Here is a 21,026-nt window from a genome sequence, read left to right as displayed (position 1 = left end):
GGTTACCTCGTAGGGAAGGACACACAATTTAAGACATTGCAGCTGCTACAGGAAAGATAGCAGAACTTCTAGAGAAGGTTCTTACTTTCCCAAAACCACACAGTGTTGCTTTGTTTGAGATATTGATAAACTGCAGTCAAAAAGATAGATGCATGCATTTAGAACAGAAAGTATGGCCCAGTATTTTCAGAATGAGCAGTTTTGGGGTCCTAATTAATTATAGAAGTGTCCTTACATAATTTTGGATTTTTAATGAACTGAAAGCTCTTCCAGCTGTAATCTATGTAGCTGTTTTTCCAGGAACACAAATACCAATTGCAATTGAGATACATGCCTCAAAGTTTGATTATGATATTTTTCTATTTTTGCAAGACTTAATTCAATAATTAACCACCTTCTTAAAAACAAAAATCTAAACAAAGAAATCTAACAAGCATGTATCCTTCATCACTCTTCCATAAAATGATTTTCCTATCATAAATAAGGAAAGTAATAGGAAAAACTTGCACTGTTTTATTAACTTTCCATCTAGAAAAAAAATCAGAAGTTGATATTACATTACATTACAGTAAATTACATTTTCACCAAAAATCAGCTCAAAACAAGATCCTGCCCATCATAGAATTTACATGTGTTTTCTGACCCACTTACATAAAAAAATATGTAAAATGACTTCATTCACTGAAGAATTAATCCTTGCTTCCCATTACTGAGAGGCAAGATTAAAGAGGAGTTTCTTTTAAATAAACTGGAAGGAATCTACTATCTTAATATTTAGTCTGCAGCTCTTTTAAGATGTGCTTAACTGCAGAAATTATATTCCCTATATCTCTGCAGACATTGGAAAGAATAAAAAAAGTCCTTGAAACTCAAGGAGTACATTAGGCTTGAACAGCAATATATAAAATCCAAACAAACTCATTGAGAGACATTCCAATTAGACTTCCAATTGGAAGAGATAGAGCAACCTATTCCACAGGCAGAAGTGAGGTTGATAAATTTTATGTCTCCCATGTACTATGGGATTTTTCAAGTTTACTATTTGGCGAAAAACATTTGTATTTGGGTAAAGGAATTTACTTACCCTTGGGAATTTACATTCCCATGCTGAGTGTTCGAATAAAGCTATTAAATTACTATATACATGTACAGTTTTTAAGGAATTGATTTTGTTACAGATGCTCTTTTGGAAGTTCTTAGAAAGAATGTCAAGTGTCTTTGTGGAAAATTAGGTATTATCTCTGATCTGACAAAAGACTCCTAGCACTCATTTCACAGTTGAGAAGAACCGCGCAGCCCATGCAAGCAGGGGAGGACAGGAGGATGGTCACTAGTATGAGCACTCAGGAAGAGAATTCCAACTTGTTACGGCTCTTTTACTTTATTGGGTTGTGAGTAATCTTGGATTTCAGGCTTGGGAAATTTCTTTTCTCCATTTCAATGAATCACTTTTATCCATGGGTCAGGGTAGTCTGCCTAAAACCATTCTATTTACACATGTAATTGTATCATTTGTTGTTTTTGCTGTCCCACTCACAGAGAGTGGCTCTGTGAATAAGTAGGGCTTGGGGGTTTTTTCCTAATATAATCCCTTATGGTGCATAGTTACAGAAAAATTCTTCCTTTTCAGGAAATATTGACTTAATCTTCTGCATGCAGGAACTGTAAAAGCACTCCTACAAGTTTTAGTCAAACATGATTAGAAAATATGGTAAAAAAAAAAGTTTCCTCATCTATAAAAATGTATTGGAGCAAAAATTAATTATTTTTCCTCAGGGTTATTAGTCACTTCTGAACATTTGATCACATATCTTTGTATAATAACAATAATCTATGCTCTCAACTCAACAGTTTTCAATATTTTAACACAGAGAGAGAATGCACGGTTCTATTCACAGCTGAATGCTGTGTCTATAAATTGTTTAAGTCGGAATTGCTATGAGCATTAGAGTAACAAAACACTAAATCCTATTTGGACATTGCAGCAATTTAGATTAGAATTCTTCTGATAATATTTCACACATTCCATAGCCATCTATATGCTAATGTTTCCAACAAATTATCAAATGTTATTCTACACAACCTTCTTTCCATAAATGACCTGTCATATTCGTAATGGCATCCGCATTTGGTGACAGGTTTTATTTTATCTAGCAAAAACTGTAGGTCCATAAAGAAACTAATTATATAGTTTCACGGTTGATAATATGGTTTCTAGTTTTATAACTAGTAATAGGCAAACTGATTCAGTACAAAAAATTATCTTTAAACTCAAGGGATTTTCAGAGAGCTGGACCAGTTTTATAGTGATAGAAAAGATTTCATAGTTGTTACTCTAAGGCATCACTTTTTGAACTTTTCTGACCATTCTAAATAAAGGTTGTTCATATATTCTACGGTTTTGTCCAGTATTTCTATTTCACACCACATTTACTCCCTAAGGTTCTACTGCAACCACCCCAAAATAACTAGAACTAGAGATGCTCTCTTCTACATGCAGAACAAAGACAAATAGCTCAAGACTCCCAAAATTAATCCAATAATCCCATTACATCTAACAAAAAAATCAAAAGGACTGTTCTGGTCTGGGAAGGAGCAGGAAGCAATAGCATAATTATGGAGTAAGCATGAGCTGTGAGGTTCTCCTGAATTCTTTGCATCACTCAGATTCAGTTCAAACTCAATAGCCCAAGGCCAAGTTGCTCCTTTCTGATAGGTGTAATGATATCTTCAGACAAGTTAACATGATTAACATAATTTGGCACCCACATCTTTTTTCTTCTGGGTATTGTCAATGTTTGATTAAAGTGATAAAGACTGTCACCTTCAGAAGAAAACATTTTTCTTCAGCTCAAAATTTATAGGATATGAACATATATATATATATATATATATATATATGCATATTTTCTCTTAATTCTTAATTGATAAATTTTGACAGATTAAATAATCTAATTCTGTCTCTGGAAAAGATGGAGTTCTTTGACAATGCTGCTTCTTTCCAAGGATTTCCACAGATTCATGATGAACCTTCAGTCTCTCTATCCTTATTAACTTTACTATTGAACCTTAGAGCCTCCTTGGTAGAATAATCTTTATCAGCTGTATCCTGGAGTATTCCCTTGTTAGGAGTTCTTCCTCATCTGTCACTAAGATATTGAAATATCAGTGTCAATCCTCTTTCTTTATTATTTGTCATTTCCTATTGACTTCCGTGCTATAGCACTCTCTGGACTTAAGATCTTCCAAAATACTGTGATAAACCTAGATTGATTTCTGTCTGCTAAGGATGGAGGTTTGCTTATTCAGGACAGAAAAAAGCCAAAAACATGAAGGTAGGTCGATTTCAAGTTAACTAGTAGTATTTGCTTACTGTATTCTGAGACAACCTTATGCAACTGGGTAAGATAATATTGTTTTAAAATCAACATATGGAAACAATTTGGAATTGATGCCTTATTGGAAGTGATGCCTTAGATTTCTCACATGCTTCTCAACAACTCAATATGCAAATAATTAACTTTGAATTCTCCTGAATTTGGGAACTCTTAGTTCTGTAGCTATCCTGAGTAGCTTAACAGATGTTACAGATCCAGATTTCCTGAATATTCCTCTTTCTAAAGATTTGCACAATCTAAGCTTGCCTTTGCCATTTTATCATTACGTCTTCTGCTCTCTGCTGAGATACCAAGATCCAGGATCACTTTTATGTGACTGGTTGATAATGGTTTTGTTGCTTAAATATTGGGTAGCACATAAAAAGTACTTCTTGGAAGGAATTTGTCACTTTACTACATGATCACTTTTCTTTGAAATAAAAATATACTTAAAAGGTTGATTCTCTGTTTCAGCTGCAGCATATAAAAAAAATGAAGCACAATATGACCTCCTTAGGGCATCCAACTGTTACAATTGCAAATGCAAGCATTGTGTTACACAGATCCAAAAGACTTCTTGAATCAAAGTAGATACTAAGTTTTAATCACAAGCAGTGGCCATTCTGTTCCCCAGCCAAGGAACGTGCAATCACTAGACCAGGCTACACCTATTCCATGGAATATTTGTACTCCTCTTTGAAAATCTGGAATCACTCTACTAATTTTGGGCTAATCCTCATGCTAAATTACACTCTGATTCTTAGTTTTGTGCAGTCACAGCCTCTTTGATTATTATCTCATAGCTTAGAAGCCCTAAGGCTCTGTCTTTGTTATAATTATTTATTATGAAATTGAGGGATGAAACTTGTGTGTCCATCTATTTGAGGAATAGAAGAAGTCATTGGTCTAATCTTCCTCATTAACTAGGTATGGGATTTCAGCAATGCACAGTGCATATTCTAGAGTCTTTGGAACAAACACCGAGAAAATGAACTTCATTGCAGTAATTCACAAATGAATTCTCCTTCCTTCCCTAAGACAAATACATCTGAAATTTATCAATCATTTTGAGTTTCAGAGGCTTACTCTGAGCTTTTTCATGCAAGTTAAGTTGTTTCTATTTTACCTTGGGGAACAGTTTGATCAAAATTACTCACAACTTGCACTACTTCGTTTTCTTTCCTACTCGTCTCCAAAATGAACTGTCAAAACCAGTTCCTACAGAAAAAATAGCCGTCAAGATTTAATTCTCTTGAATACAATTATAGAGTAGGTATCCTATAAAATTAAACCACCATAATAAGAATCTGTGGGTACAAAATTATGTTTCTAAAAAATCTGTTCTAAGTTTAAATATAATTTATTTTTATGCACAGTAATCCATATACTTAGAACATTTTTTTCCCTAATTATTTCAAAAAGTAAATTGTGGACTTGAGAAAAAAGCCCAAATACAGCAAGATAAGAAGAATAGATCTCTTGTAATATTTGTCACGAAAGAAAGTTAGTCAAATAACAGTGCAAAGGTGACTGCATCTACATGAGCTAAAATCAGATAAAAATATTTCAGATCCAACTTAAAAATGCAGTCACATGTAATATAATTGTTTGATGGATTATTTAAATGAGGAGAGAAAAGAAACAGAGACTAAAGGATAAAACAATAGGGAAGAGACATAGTGTGAAGTAAAGGAACCATCAGACATAGAAAAAACTCCAGAAATCCCCTGAAACAGAAAAACAATTACAGATAAAGATGACAAAAGGACAGAATGTAATGTACTTGGAACTGAATAGAAATGTAATGGGACATACAGAATGATGGAAATCCTCTGCTTTGTATTCCTTTCCTTTGAATGGTGCACATAATTAATTTTCCTCTTTTGAGATAAGGTTTTGAATGTTCTACCTGTATTTACTGCCTGGCTTTCCTAATAATGATTATAGTTTTACTTCAAGACTCTTCCAATTCACACACAAATGTATGAATTCCTCAGTTCTCATAGATTTTTTTTCAGGATTCAAAGATTTTTTTTCAGGATCGTGGAAATTTACATCTGATTACAACTGAGTTATCCCAATATCTCGTCTTCTACAACAGACACTTGAAATTTCAATGGAGGAAAATTAAAGCACAGGGAAAGCCTCTGATTTCTGTCTGCTGATCTCTGAGTCTAAGGATTCTGGAGTCAGAGGTTACATCTACACATTTTTTGTTTAATAGCAATTGACAAATTAATTTTATCCTTTAGTCAGTAACATTCAGTAGCATTGAATTTCATAATAAAGGCACTTGGTATAAAAAAATATATATTTTTATATTTTAAATATACTCTCCTTCAAATCTTGAGTTATTGTTAGTGAAAATATTTCCCTAGTAATTTATCCATGAACTTAATGATATTATATTCCTTACAATATTGCCTCCTGTTTGTCTATTTCCAAGCTGAATGGTCCTAGACCATTTGTCTAGGTGCTTGTCTGATTTGGAGAAAAGTAGTCTGAGGTCTGACCTCACTGTGCTCTATGGCTTCCTAGAGAGGGGATGTGGAGAGGGAGGTGCTCATCTCTTCTCCCTGGTATCCAGTGTCAGGATTCATGGGAATGGTTCAAAGCTGCACTGTGGGGGGTTTAGACTAGATCTTACAAATTATTCCTCTATCAACAGAAGTGTCTTACAAGAGGTAATCAATGCCTCAAGCCTGTTACTGTTTAAGAGACAAGTGGACAATACTTGTAATAATGTATTTTAATTTCTGGTCATCCACGAAGTGGTCAGGCAGTTAGACTTGATAACTGCAGGTCCCTTCGAACTTTAATATTCTATTCTATTCTATTCTATTCTATTCTATTCTATTCTACTCTATTCTTCCTGACCTTATCCAAGCCCTTACACTATATCTTTTTTACTGAACTTCAAGCAGAAGTGGATTTGTTTCTCCATCCATAAGTTTATTACATCTGGCAACTCTCTTGGTTCACATTCTGCATTCACTTCTTTCATCATTTATTCCAGGATATTTGTTCTTTTGTGATATGTGCTCTTCTTACTCTTCCATCATCTTACTCTTCCAACATCTGCTTCTCCATTTCATATTTCATATTAAATTAAAATTTCATTTTATAAAATTTTATATTAAATTAAAATTTCATATTACTGCCTAGTTCCATTCTATCTCCAAATGCTCTGGCATGGATCAAATGTTAATACATTTCAGGCAAAGACATCACATTAAAGACTTTTGAAAAGTTCAAGGAATATCCCAAAACAGCAGTCTTTCAAAAATTCCTGTGCACCATCCTCCAAGTTCACTTCTTTCCAGCTTTCAACCCAGACCAGGCACAGAGCTACCAACAGGCTTGGAAGACCGGTGCTATGCATGCCATTCCCATTGCAGAGCAATGATTTTGTTAAAATTCCACCTATATTGTTAGAGATAGAAATTTAATCTAGGAATTAGAGATAACTTTAGTCTGATCAATATTCACATTATGCTCAGAAAGGCCCATTTCAGAAAAGCAGCATATTTAAAACCAAGGAACTACTTATATCCATTTCTATCCAAAATAGTGCAGCCTGTGCTGCACTGAAGCCAAACAATGCTTTAAGATCCCCAAAAATGCTACATAAAGAAAATATATACACATATCCCCAAATGAGTGTTTAGGTTCTTTTCCCTACCCTCTGGCTTGCAAGAAAATTATGATACAATTCCTTTTTCTCAATACCAGCACTTGAAAATGTTCTTCAGCTGAGCTTTCAATATCTGGGATTATTCCTGAGACTCAGTAGTTAAAAATATGTTCAACAAGGCCAGTCAGACCTTGATTTTTTCATCTTTCCTTGAGACAAGTAGATAAACTACAGTATTCTTCTTAGACATAACCAGGGAAAGTCTGTTAAAAATTTATTGAATATGTCACCCCAAAATTTTACAACCCATTTATGATGCAACCTCACTGTGATGAAAAATGCTACATGTTTTATATATAGAATAAACAACATTTTATATAACTGGTGATTTTCTTCTGCATCAGGCAAAAGTCAGGAAAGAGGGAGGACATCAGGAATTTGGCTGAAAAATCTCAAATAAGTAAGAAGACCTTTGAAATTCTGCCATTAGGCTTCAGAAACCTTTCAACCGTCAGATTAATGTTGGTTCTTCTGATAAGAAAATAAAGGAAAGATATTCTTGTTATGATGATTTCTTGCTGAAAACCTTGTCTGAAGTACCAGAGTCATTCAGGGAAAATGCACAGCATAGAAATTATAAATAGCTAGATTATAAAAGAAAGCAGAGCATTCAAAGTCAACACAACTGTCTCCTGTAGATGACAGTAATTAAATTTCTTTTATCTGGTGGAAGAAGTGCTGGCAGCTTCCTATAATGAACTCAACATCACCTCAAGGCTGTTAAATCTTAGCATTTTACAGTCATGCATCAAAGCTGAAATTAGAGATCTCATGTATTTTATGATAGAAATGAACACTGTGCATACATGATTGGACATCAGAGGAGCCCTATTTCTAGGGCAGCTCACTGAAAGGAAACTTTCTTAAAAGGAAATTTACTTGATGTATTAGTAATTGTGAATTAAGTCACAGCAAAATAACTTGTACAAAAGTGTGTAGTGAAGAAATGACTACAAAAAGTCGAGACTAAAAAAGATCGTCTAAAACTTTTATAAGTGGCATTAAAAATTTCACTTCTTTGCTTCCCTAAGCATTATAACTGACCCAGTAGGATGTAGTCCCTGTGACTGCCACGTTTGTGGTAAGAGGCCTGGAAAGTGTTTGGCTGGCATCTAACTGGGATTGTCATTACTTCCATGCTTTCAAAGCTCATTTCCTCAACAGAAAATCCTGAAACACTCTATTGAAATAGTTCAATTTCTGTAACCTTTTAAAGAAGAATATCTGGATCTCAGATTTAGAGGCAACACCATGGATCAGGTTGTCCTTTAGCTTTGTGCTCAGTGAACCAATGTTTGCAAGCAGTTCCCCATGTGGGACAGTGGGAAACAACCTGGCTGCAGCAAACCTCTCACAAAATGACAGCCTTAGTACTGCAGTTCAGATAAACTCCAGTGCTCATTTGTGCTTACCCTTAGCCTCCCTTCCTGAACCTCCAAATTATATCATTAAGAGCATTTGCATTTACTGCAAGCAGTGAAAGAGTCTGCTCATTAGAAATATTCCTTCTTTTACTCTAACCCACATAATGTCTTTTGGTTTCACCTTTGTCCGTTCTGCTTAGATGCTTTGTTGGTAAGACAGTGGAGAGCCTTATTGCCCAGTTATGGAAAATAATGGGCAGTTGTGGACAGTTTGTTGTGTGCTCTTCTGGGTATGTATATGTTGGGCAATAGTTATACGTGCAATCAGAACTGAGAAGTTGCTCCTCATGCCTGGTGAGTGGGTTCACTTTGCACATGTTAAGTCATGATGCAGTCTCTTCTTTGCCTCATTAAATCTGTATTTTCATGCTCCACCAGCTTGCTTCCTAGTTTTTAAAATGCAGATTTAACTTCTTTCTTTTTATTGTTTGTACATCTAGTTCAGTAACATTAGCATCACCAGTTACACTGAGAGTGAGATGCCAGAGCATTCCAATTGCATGCAATGTTTTGATTTAATGTTTTATTATATAAACACAAATGTAATTTGTATTGTATGAGTAATTTCTTCACAGCTCTGTTGACCAAGTTTCTGGTTATAAGATAGGAAAGATTCTTATAACATGATTGATACTCCCTGACAGTTTATTCCCCATGCTTTTTGTGCTTAACATTGCTTTTTGGGGGTTTGTTTTTCTTGTTTGTTTCTAAAGGATAACGTTATTAACATAATATCAATTATATTTAAGCGTCTTTGCCATTAAGATATCAAAATAAAACATTTCTCTGTATTTTAACCACTTTCCTGAGGAACAATGCCTCTGCAATGACCCTGATAATTAAAATATTTCTCTAACCTTTATTTTCTCACATACTTTTTACTTACAGTATTCTACCCACAAAAAGCAAGGATGTGACTCAATTTTTCAGCTTTTTCTGTCACAAGTGAGAAAGAAAGAAAGAAAGAGTATACAGTATATTAAGGCAGATAGATTCTAATACATACATAGAAGAGCATAATTTTGTCTGTATTCAGACTGAAGGAAATAGTTATTTCTTGACAATTAGAACTCCAAACAATGAGATAAACCAAACTGTATTTTCCAGATAAGTGAAGAACCCATGCTAACACACAGCAGAAAATAAAATATGTAGCACAATGACTACAGAGTCTTCTGGTTTTTGTTGTTACCCTTACTTTGCATCTGCAACTCATGCATTTATTCTTTGGACTCTGGTTCTGGGTTTATCAAGAGTATGCCTTAGATGTTGTAGCAGTCAGGTGGGATGCTGGCCTAACAGACCTAAGCATGGATCAACTAACAAGCCCCTCTCTTTAGTTTTACTGTCTTAATAGAAATATTTTGAATTTTTTGAAAGTGCCACCCTAGCACATAAATTTGCAGTGATGATTTTGCTGCATTTGTTTGAGTTGTTGAGACTAGACTGTAATGATGCAGACAAAGATCAACTAGGTTTAGTCACTGGTCCTTCGGTGATCTGACAAAGGAAGAGATTTGGTCTCAAAAATAAATTGTTCCAGGCTGTGCGTTGATTAACATGAAAAATCTGCAGTCATAGAGACAAGAGACAAGTCTTGGAATCTTTCATTTTTCTTTTAAGTACAAAGGATGTTGTAGGGTTTTTTTCCCCTTAATCTCCCTTTTGAACTCAGAGTTCTTTTATCTTCATTGATTTTAAAGATTTCTAATTTGATAAATTTAACGAGTTGTATTTTTTGAATGCATGCATGCTCTGACACACATAGACTTCCTTGACATCAGTGATAGTGCTATACATGACCTACTGACATGTTTTCAGTCTTTAAGCATTTGTAACAACTATCACTATTTAAAGTAAAATATAAAATGAAAAAAATTAGGCTGATCACTTGTCTATCACGCTAGCTACTTCACTGTAGTTACATTATTTTTCCCTCCTTTATACATGCTATTTTGTCATGTAGTACTGCCTCTTGGATTTTTCTTTTTTCTTTTCCTCTACCTACCGTTATTATTATAGCTATCAAAGGAAGTTCACAAAATTGGTATAATTACTATTTTCCTTTTGAGTTGGTTAACCCTAATGAGACATTAATTTTACTCATTAACATGATACATATTTCCTAGCAACAATTTGTGTTTCCCAGACAGAAATCAACTAAGTTTTCACTGTAAGGCTTTTCAACAGGATTAAATATTCAGTGCTCCTTTTTTCACAGTGAGAAGCAGACAAGCAGATCTTTTTTTTTTCCTTTACAGAAACTGGGTGATTCATGTACACTTGAATGAGGGCATTGACATCTACTCTCATTAGGTTTTGCTACCTTTGCCTTAAGGGAAGGCTATCACTCCCTGCATTATAAATCTGTCATTCTGGCAAGAAACTTTCCAGTGATGGATCTTAAATGTCCAGAGGGTACCTAGGGTAGAAGATCTTGTGTTTCAAACATTGATGGTTTCCCACAATGAAGTCTATGCGTGAAAGGTTCATGCTGTTTCTTTCTCCTAAGCCTACAAAAACATGCCCTCAATCTTCTACCCTCTGCTTAATATATTCTATTAAACTGAATTATTTCAGCAGTTTGTTAAAATGATCTGTAAGTAGCTATGAAAGGATCTGTAGGCAGTTATTTTATGTGTCCTACAATTCCAGGGCAACTTTACAGAAGAGAAAGCATGAGAAATTATCTCAACACTCACCAACATCAGGCAAAGAGCTGTGTTCTCACAGGCCTTGTGACACAATCAAATATAAAGAGTCAGAGAATCACAGAATGTTTTGGGTTGAATGGGACCTTTAAACATCTCCCTTTCCCTTTTCAGCAACAGTCCTGCCTGACACGTAGCCTGTCCTTGACAGGATCTCACAGACTCCAAGGAGAAGGAGGCATTGCTATTTCCACCTTGCAGCCTGTAACCTCCTGCTCTGAAGGGCAAGGTGACCACAGAGCCACAGGCTCCAGGCCAGTGCTAAGGTCTTTGGAGGTACATGGACTTCCCTTCACTGTTCCTTTAATTTCAGTGGGATGTGTGTGACTATTTCCCTTTTTATAAATACCAGCAGGATACTCAAAGCACTAATCAAGACAGATTAGGAAAAAGGAGGTGAGTAATAAATTCCCTCTGAAATGAGGTGCTGCCAGGTGGTTGCTCTGGGCAGCATACATACTGCTGAGCTGTAAGGTGTAAACACCTCAAATAACCATCTTGTTTTCACATTGCTTGGAAGGCATTGCACCTGAAAGGGAGAAGTTTGACCAGCTTGCACTTTTCATGGTTTGGCCATAGCATTTTTTAAAAGTGCTTGCTCTTCCTCCACACCCCAATATCCATCTCTTGCTGGATACTGACAACTTTGGCATAGATCAGGTGTAAAGCTATGTGACATTACTGAGCTGCTCAGCACATTAGGAGGCAATCTCTGTGCAGCTGCAGCAGATTTAACAGATGTTAATTACATTCAGTGTTAATCTAATGGTAAAATTTTGTCCTTGGAATCCATAAAACTTTTGAGTTTTCAGGAAAAGTTTCTGTTGTGTGAAACAGTGGGAATTGCAGGTTTGAAGAAAAATCCATAGTGTTCTTGATATTTTTATACCTCAATCTAACATAGTGACATACCACACAAATTGTTTGCACTCTGTGAATGTGAATCAACTTCTCTCATAAAGCAAAGGGAATAAGTCCATTTCCCATTAAAGGCAAGAAAAGAGATCATGGGTAACAAGCTACAGATTCCTAAGGATGAAGGCTGAATTTTCATACAACAGCCAAAGGAATGGTTCCACTCTTTGCAAGCCCCACACAGCTATGGTGCCAGCTGAGTTCTGTTACCCTCACTGGTGTGTATGTCATGAATGGCACAGAGGCTGAGCCTGGACACATCAGCACCACACTACCTCCTCATACAAATGATGCTCATTTTTAACAGAAGCCTAAGCACACAAAGTAATTTCCCAGCTCTATTTCTTTGTTAGTTTGTTTCTACACAAAGGAATTAAACATTCTCTTTTCTACCATTAAAAACCTTTATTTGCTTGAACAATTAAACAATTTTTCAATCTTGTCATTAGGCCTGGACCTATTTTTACTTCAAGTGAATTCTGTGTAGTGCCACAAAAAATGCAGTATTATCTCATGTTCGGAGAAGTGATACACAAAAGTATCAGCAAATAAATACAAAAAAAGTAAATAAATAAATTATACTGTCCAACAGGTAGAGGAGTTTATAAAGTACATATTTAAAATAGACAACAGGCATCAATAGAAGCTTTATTCTGAGGAACGATTGTCTGCATGGTTCTCTAGTCTTACCTATGGTGTTTTTCTGGTTTTTTTTTTTCTTTTTACAAAAAGCGTTAAAAATTTTCAACTAAAAATATTCACTTTTTGTTTCTTACCCAGCTGTCCAGCAATTCCTTCAATTTCAGAAACTAGGTGGTTGAAAGATTACAGTCGAGTCCCATGTCACTTTACCACTTTTCTCTTTGTTTTTTTTTTTTCTTCTGTTTGCAGGGACGATGGATCAGCATACTTTTCTTAATAAATATATATTAGACCAAAACAAATTTAAGCTAATATTAATTTATTAGCAAAATATTAGCTAAATAATATTAGAACAAAATTAATGTTCTGTGATTTCAGTTTTCCACATATTTTACAATGAACATTAACAAAGCATTCTACAAATATAGTACAGTGACCTTACATGCTTCTCAACATTTCAATATCCATCCCTGGACAAATATGTGGTCTTGTTAGAAAAAATGCAAAAACATACAGGTCGGTGGGACTAAATTAAATGGGAAAAGATTACTCTTAAATGGAGAGTTTATCAACTGAATTCACAATTAAATAGCCAGTGAAGAAGGGACTGAATTTATATTTCTAGGTGAATTTTCATTTTGAATGAAGGACATGACTTATTTGCTTATTCAATACAGGTATGTCCCATGACACCACGTGCATATTTTGCTGAGCTTCTGCAGTTTGTTGATCATCTTGCACAGGGGAAGTAGCAAGCACTCATCCACCTGCATGCTCAAGTAAATTAGTCTCCACAGTTATGTTTGTATCTTGCACAGGGACACCACTGGATGGGTTTATCTTTAAGCTTCCACTAAACAGCTGCTTAGAGTGAACAGAAAAATCTTTGTTATTTCATTAATGTGCAGCTTGTCTCACAAATCCTGTACTACTGTATTTTCCTACTGTAAAACACTAGATAAATATTTTCAAAGAGAACTCTGAGAATCATGTGTCCAGTCAGCTTTTGCTGCAAAGTCTGATTAAACTCAAAATCAGAGGTTTCAGTGAGTTAAACACATCCTGAATTAATAGCACTTTTGAGCTGAGGCTGTCAAAAATGCTATTAATAAAAAAATAAAACCAAGCTTGACAAACTTTGGGAGTACAAATGCCTGTGTGGGGTACTCTGTTACCTTCCAATAAAAACTGTCATTATTATAATGACAGCTAAAAGTATAAACAAAACAAGTGTTGCATTAGCTGAATCTTTACAGAGCTGTGTACAGTGAATTGAATAAACATTAAAAAACCCTTTTAATATACATTTTTCAAAACAGAGTTCTTAGAACTGTAATACCTGATGAGAATAGTTAAAAAATGTCAAGCTTTTACTATATCAGAGATTCTAGACAGGCTAGCACATTGCTTTCATTTACTGTCTTTTTTTTTTTTTCATTTATGACACAAGTGTTTTCGAGCTATTAGTTTAGTATTTTACTATTTGGTTTCTGGAGTTCTCATTAAGGCAGGTCTTGACTTCAAACAGTATTTCTGTTCAATCAAAACCAAGCTAGTGCCATGTCAGGTAGTATGCATCCTTGTAAGAAATGTGTTCCAGTCATTGATCATTCTTTTAGTTTCATACATTAAATCATCTCTTTCAAGTGTCACTAGTACAAATAATCTTTCCAAAGGCTTCTAAGGATTTCCTTTAATCTCTGTTTGTATTTTTCTTTCTCTTTTATGGCTGGTGTACCCTCACACACCCATGTCACTCATTTTGCTAAGCTACAAAAATTGTAATACATGTGTCACTGACACACAAAACATTAGTGGCTTTTTCATACTGATTAAGCCATAGCCCTGGAGTTCACTCACTATAAAGTGACAGAAAGAAATGTAACAAACGCGTATCTGAAACATGGATTGGACAATCCAGAATATACATTACCCGTAAGTATCAGTGGTGGTGTAACATTTATAATTCAAATTGCTCCACACAAAATTAAAGAGAATTCCAGACATCAAAATTAGTTTTCAAGGGAAATCCTGACATAGTGGCTAAACCTTTCAGAACCTTATGGTTGTATTTCCCATCATAAGTTCAAAAGGACTTTTCTATTGTCTGCACCATGAAAACTTGTGCATCTCTGATTCCAACAGCTTTAAAGTATTCCACATTATGTTCTAGTGTGATAGTTGGCAATAAAAAAAGAAAAACAAAATGAATTTTAGTGATCTTGACTCTCCACCAAATTATAGTAACTTTTTTGGATAGGAAAATGAGGATTATATTCAGAATGCTTAATGTTCTTTATTGCCTATTAGAAAATATTTAAAAGGATAATTGTAGACAGTCATATTTAAAATTAATCATCTTAAGTTTGACATTAATAGAAAAGTCATAAACAGAAACAAATATCCAATATAAAAGAAATACAACCTATAGGTTTTTGTGAAATAAACTCAGAAAGGTTAAAACAGTGTAATATTTAATATTTTTTTAAATCTCATTGGCTATTAACCTTGTGCTTAGACAAAGAATAGCAAATTAGAATACTCTTAATGAGATCCAGAAAACAATGAGATCACACCTAATGATACAAACTTAAATTCATGGAAATTTTTGGCAATTAGCTTAAAATGTTGTATAGCTAAATGAAAAGAGAACAGCAAAATCTTGTATGCATATATAACTCTCACAATGCTCAGTCTGTTCGGTCTCAAACTTTACCTTTGCTGTCTTAGCAGTGAATTTACATTAGTTTCCTTCAAAGATGTGAAAGTCTCAGAAAGATATGCAACACTTATCATCTTATCACAAGACAAAATGCTGGGCTATCTTTTCTGCTTATTAAGTAATGGTTCTTTCCAGGAAAGCACAGAAACTAGAAATAGTTATTGATTTTGCTTCTGTTTTCTCACAGGAAATTAAAGGCTTTATCTAAAGTACATAAATCTCAGGTGGATAAGATAATTAATGTATTCCAAGCATATTTTAGAAATGCATGAATACTAAGGTAAAGAGGTCAAATCTGTTTGAAAAGCTGGCCAAGTTTATACATTTTAATGTCCTGATGGCAGCTGTAAAACCTGGCATATTAGAGATACATTTAACTATTTTTTAAGCTACAAAAGTCAGATAAGGAGCATCTGTTCCAGAAAAGAAAAGGTTGCAATTTGTACGTATATCAGTAAAATTAATGAGTACCTTCACACATTCAGTCACAAAGTTATCAGATGTCATAAAACAGAGATGATAATAACATACAGGAATTGTTTCAGCAATAATGTAGTTTACAATTCAGCAATCACAAATTGGTTTGGGCTCCAGAACCACTCTTTAACTCCCTGGTAGGGAGCGAAGCATGGTAGGATTAGTTTAGGTATTGCTAAACAAACCTGAAAAGAACAACAACTTACCTAGACCTTAAATCTGTGGGAATGGTGAAACTGTGCCTTTTCCTGGAAATGATTTTCAGTTGCCATACTTGATCAAAAGTTTTATTTACTCCAGTTGCCCCTTCTATAAATTAAGTCCATTCTTATTTTATTCTTATTTTTATTTTTCCACATTGACTAAAGAGATAGTTTATGAAGAGTGCTAATGTCCAGAACAGCTTGCTTTACAGGAGAAGTCAAACATTGGTTTGGTTGGTTTTTTGTTTTTTTTTAAGAATGAGCATATTTTTTCTATATTTGTAAACCATGCATCATCTGTAATTAAAATATTTTTAATACCTTCAAACTCAGCACTACAATGGAACTTACTCAGCTGAAGGAATATAATTGTATAGATCTGGAGTTTCTAACTAAAAATTTGCATATGAAAGTCTGATGATTTATATCTGCATAACATCCATATTATCTGTCATCTTATAGATTTGTAACATTTTTCCCCGTTTATTTCCTGTAAGGAAATAAATTTTGAGAGATCTCATTCAAAGGAATCTTTCAGATAAGTGTTTTAGCACAAGGTTTACTTAGATGCCCAGCATTGCAAATGGTAGATTCTGAGTGCAAACAAAACTTAGCAAAGAACTAGACCTGTTAAAACATTAGTGATTACATCTTGATATTTTCTTTTTCTTCCTTCATCTATATATGACATTTCTTACTTTTTAATATGTGCTTGCTTTATATTTTGTGTGGGGAAAAAGCCCTATTAACATATGTAGCAAGCATATTCAACACGAGAAAAATGAAATAATTTTTTCGTAATATTCACTTTAATAATAACATGATTATGCTTTTTCTTTTTAAACATTTTTATTTACTTTAGTAATTCATATCTGATCTCTAAATGGAGACAAGTTATTCACATGTGCAAGAGCCCAATAGTGTATTGATATTCAGGCATCCACCCATTATGAATTTTATTATTAAAATTCTGAAATATTCTTCATAAAATTCTTGGACAGGATGAACTGCATTCTTATGAACAACATCTTGACATATTATTGTCAGATGATCAATTTAAACATCAAGCAGTCTCTCAATCTACACAGTGTATGTATTATTGCAAAAGTGTCAGTTTGTTTACTGGGCTCGATGCTCTGAAGTGTTGTCTCCTTTCACGTCAAAGGTCAGTTTGAAATTTCTTTCATTTTCTGCCAAAAAAATCTATGAACATTTCATAAAGTTGTGATCTTGTTTCTATCTTCCCTTCTCAGATCAACAGAAAATGGTATCTGTAATGCCACCTGAGAGACATCAATCTATACTCATGGCAGATATATCATCTATGAAACTAGTTCAAGAAAACTGTCAGGTCTCATTGGGAAAATTAAGCTTTCTATTAGGGGAATGAATCATATCTGACAAATACAGAATGATAGGTTGGAAGAAGTTACTGATCGTGAACTGCATTTTAGCTTCAAGTGCCTTCTCATTTCACAATTATAGTAGTCAGTTCTTATCACCCCTTTAATTTATATATATATATATTTCCTCATAAAAATCTCTTGCACCATTCTACAGATTTAGGATACACCATAAAACAATTATTCAAGACATTACTATTATTCAGGCAAGTGGAGACTAAATGATAATTCTCAAACTTTCGTTTAGTAGGAAAAAAGAAGTCTTATAAATGACCACTTTTCTAATTAGGTTCTACTGTTTTTCTTCTGTCATGCTTGTGATAAAATGCTTCTTATGGCAGAGGTGGCTAACCTTTCACAGACTGAGATGCAGGGAATGAAAATGTGCAATATCAGACAGACACAGGTTTTAAAATAGAATCACTGAATTTAGCACTTAAATGCTTTTGCAGAGATTAGTAAATTGAGAGATTTGTGTGTGAACCCCAAGGCTGCCTAAAGGCCTCTCTTGACATGCCTGGAAAAGGCATTTTTGTAAATTCAAAAATGGTTTTACACCTGATAACCATGTGTCTGCATGCATACTCATGCAGTGCATTCATTTAAGCTCTGACACTATACAGTATGCTGCTGCAAATAGCTGACTCTGAATCTGCTATGAAAATATAATGTTAAGTACATCTTGATTTTGAGAAATGGTGACTTCTACTGACAGTGACTTTGATTCTTCTGTTCTTTACAGCTAAAGGAAAGCATTGCCTATCCTGTTGTACTGCAGATGTACCCGTGAAAATGAGGTAAATCAGACCCTGTACTCTTAAGGAGAAGATTTATTCTAGTCTAGCTAAAAAAAATTGCCAAAACTCCCACATCCAGGGTGTGAGGAAAAAAAAATAGGAACTTGGAGCTAAATGACAGCCTGGTGAAAGAGGTAATGATGATTAGCTGTGTACCTGTGAGCAGAAGTGCCTGGAGTGACAGTCACTTCAGAACTGATTGGTCAAAGTGTTAAAATTAATTACTGCAGAAAGACTCCTTTTGCCAAAGAACGAGATTAGAAGAGTAACCTCTGAAGTGCTAGGCCTGAATTTCTAAAGCATTCTTCCTGCAAGGGTATCTTGATGGCTCAGAGTCATACTTAGCTGATCACTTTCAAACAGAAAAATTCTGCTCCAATATACAGACATAGCTTCACCAGGTTACTGCTATCTCTGAGAATCAAAGACATGTTGAATTACATTTGACAATCTCATTAGCTGTCTGCAGGACATGCATTTACATTCCAAATATCTGAAATGTTGTAAACAGATAAAGCTCTTTTAATAATTATGCTGTCAAAGAAGCATTTGTTCCATTACAGAAGTGGAGAATTTACTGCAAAAATCCTCTAATACACTTGTTCTGACATAGCAATAAATTAAGGATGTAAATAACACATAAATATTTAAGAATAACAGAATTATGAACAGATATCTTAGTAAACAGATATATATATACACATATGTACATAGTATACATATAGTGAGATGATACATATAGTAAGATGGTTATAAGACATCCTAAAAAGCATGCTAAAACCACCCTTATTTAAAAAATGTTACAAGCAAGAATGATGATTGTTTGCACAATTTTAATACTGTCCTTCTGTATTTGCCCAAAATCACAATCTTAATCTATTTGTTTGCATAGTAATTTCTCACCACTGAATCTCAGCTCACTGAGTTGGTGGGCAACAATTAATCATTTTCTTCATCTTTCCAACTGATGCATATCCTTCAGCATCATTTAATAATAGGGCCAGATGATTACCCAGCCACTTGGTCAACTCCCTCCTCAGAAGGACAGGGGGCAGACAGTAAGAGGAAAAACTCATGGGCTGAGAAGGAGACCACTTACCAGTGAGCATTATGGGCAAAAGAAGCTTAACTTGGGGAAAACTAGCTTAATCTACTTGCAAGTAAAAAATATATAGACAGAGACAAACAAAGACAAAAATTAAAATAAATCCTTTCTGAACCCCCCACCCCCTTTCCCAGGAGGAAGTTTACTCCCTCACTTCTGACTCCTCTATGTCCCCACGGCAAGCAGCACAGGGAATGGGGAACAGGGGTTGTGGGCAGACCACAACAGCTCCTCTGTGCTGCTCCTGCCTCCTCACACTTCGCCCTGCTCTGCCCTGGGTCCTTCACACTGGCTGCGGGCCATGAACTGCTGTGGCCTGAGTTCTCCTCATGGGCTGCAGGGGAATCTCTGCACCCACACCTGAAACACCTCCTCCCCTACTTCTACTCTCACACTTTTTAACCTCAATCCTCTCTGCCAGGAAGTGTTTTTCCATCTCTTATAAATGCTTTTCCATAGCTTTGAGGTGTCCTTACCACATCAAGGGAGCTCAGCTGTGCCCTGTGGCAGAGCCTATTGGAGTGGGTTGGTGTGGTCAATACCCCATGTGTGGAGACGCGAATCTTGACTCCATGCTTCAGAAGGCTGGCTTATTATATTATTTTATATGTTATATTACAATGCTATATTAAAACTATACTAAAAGAATAGAGAGAAAAGGATTCATCAGAAGGCTAAAAAGAACAGGAATGGAATCAATAACAAAATCTTTTGTCTGCTCACAGCCTTGACACAGGTGGCTGTGATTGGTTATCATGTGAAAACAATCCACATGGACCAATCACAGATGCACCTGTTGGTAAACAACGTCCAGACCACATTCACAGCCATCAGATGGTTAATTGTTTACATTTCTTTTCTGAGTCTTCTCAGCTAGGAGAAAAATCCTAGCAAAGGATTTTTCATGAAATATCATGGTGACAGGTTGGATGTATCTCCATGTGAAGAGCACAAACCTCTGCACATTTCCACTGCAAGTTACAGGTTTGGTCCAATGGCAAGAACTTCTGCCAGATGAGACCATGGCATGAGTGCAGACTGTGCTGGATCTCTGTGTTACATGGAGATCTCACTGGGGAGTGAGGAAACGTTTTCTCCACTGGATTCCCAAAACTTGTTGGTAGCAGAGAAAGAACAGCAACATCTCTAAACGACATTTTCCAGTCCAGTCAGGCTTTTGAGACTTATCTTGCTAGGCTTTTTTTGTCTATCACTTCCTTCACAGTATTCAAAAGGGAAGGAAAATATTACCATGCTAGTTGTAAACTGTTGACATAACATTGAGTCTGAGCTGAGCTGGAGTTTGATTAATTAACATTTGAAGTAGGATAATAATGAAATAAACACTGATTAACAGGAAAATAAGGAAATATAAGTGTTCTACTGAAAAGCCCTTCCAATTATTTACAAGTTGGCTAAAAACAAATAATAGGGTTTCTGAATGTATCTTATCTTCTGCAAGGCAGGTAGAAATATCTACCTTGACATGTACTTCATACAGAGAATGGGCCCAGAAGAATGGGTTCTTGGCTAGTTTACCCTTTATTTATTTATTT

This window comes from Pyrgilauda ruficollis, unplaced genomic scaffold (genome assembly GCF_017590135.1).
Source record: "Pyrgilauda ruficollis isolate IOZ18807 unplaced genomic scaffold, ASM1759013v1 scaffold40, whole genome shotgun sequence".
NCBI classification, from domain to species: domain Eukaryota; kingdom Metazoa; phylum Chordata; class Aves; order Passeriformes; family Passeridae; genus Pyrgilauda; species Pyrgilauda ruficollis.
The sequence above is the reverse complement of the archived record's forward strand: the minus strand, read 5'-3'. Positions refer to the sequence as shown.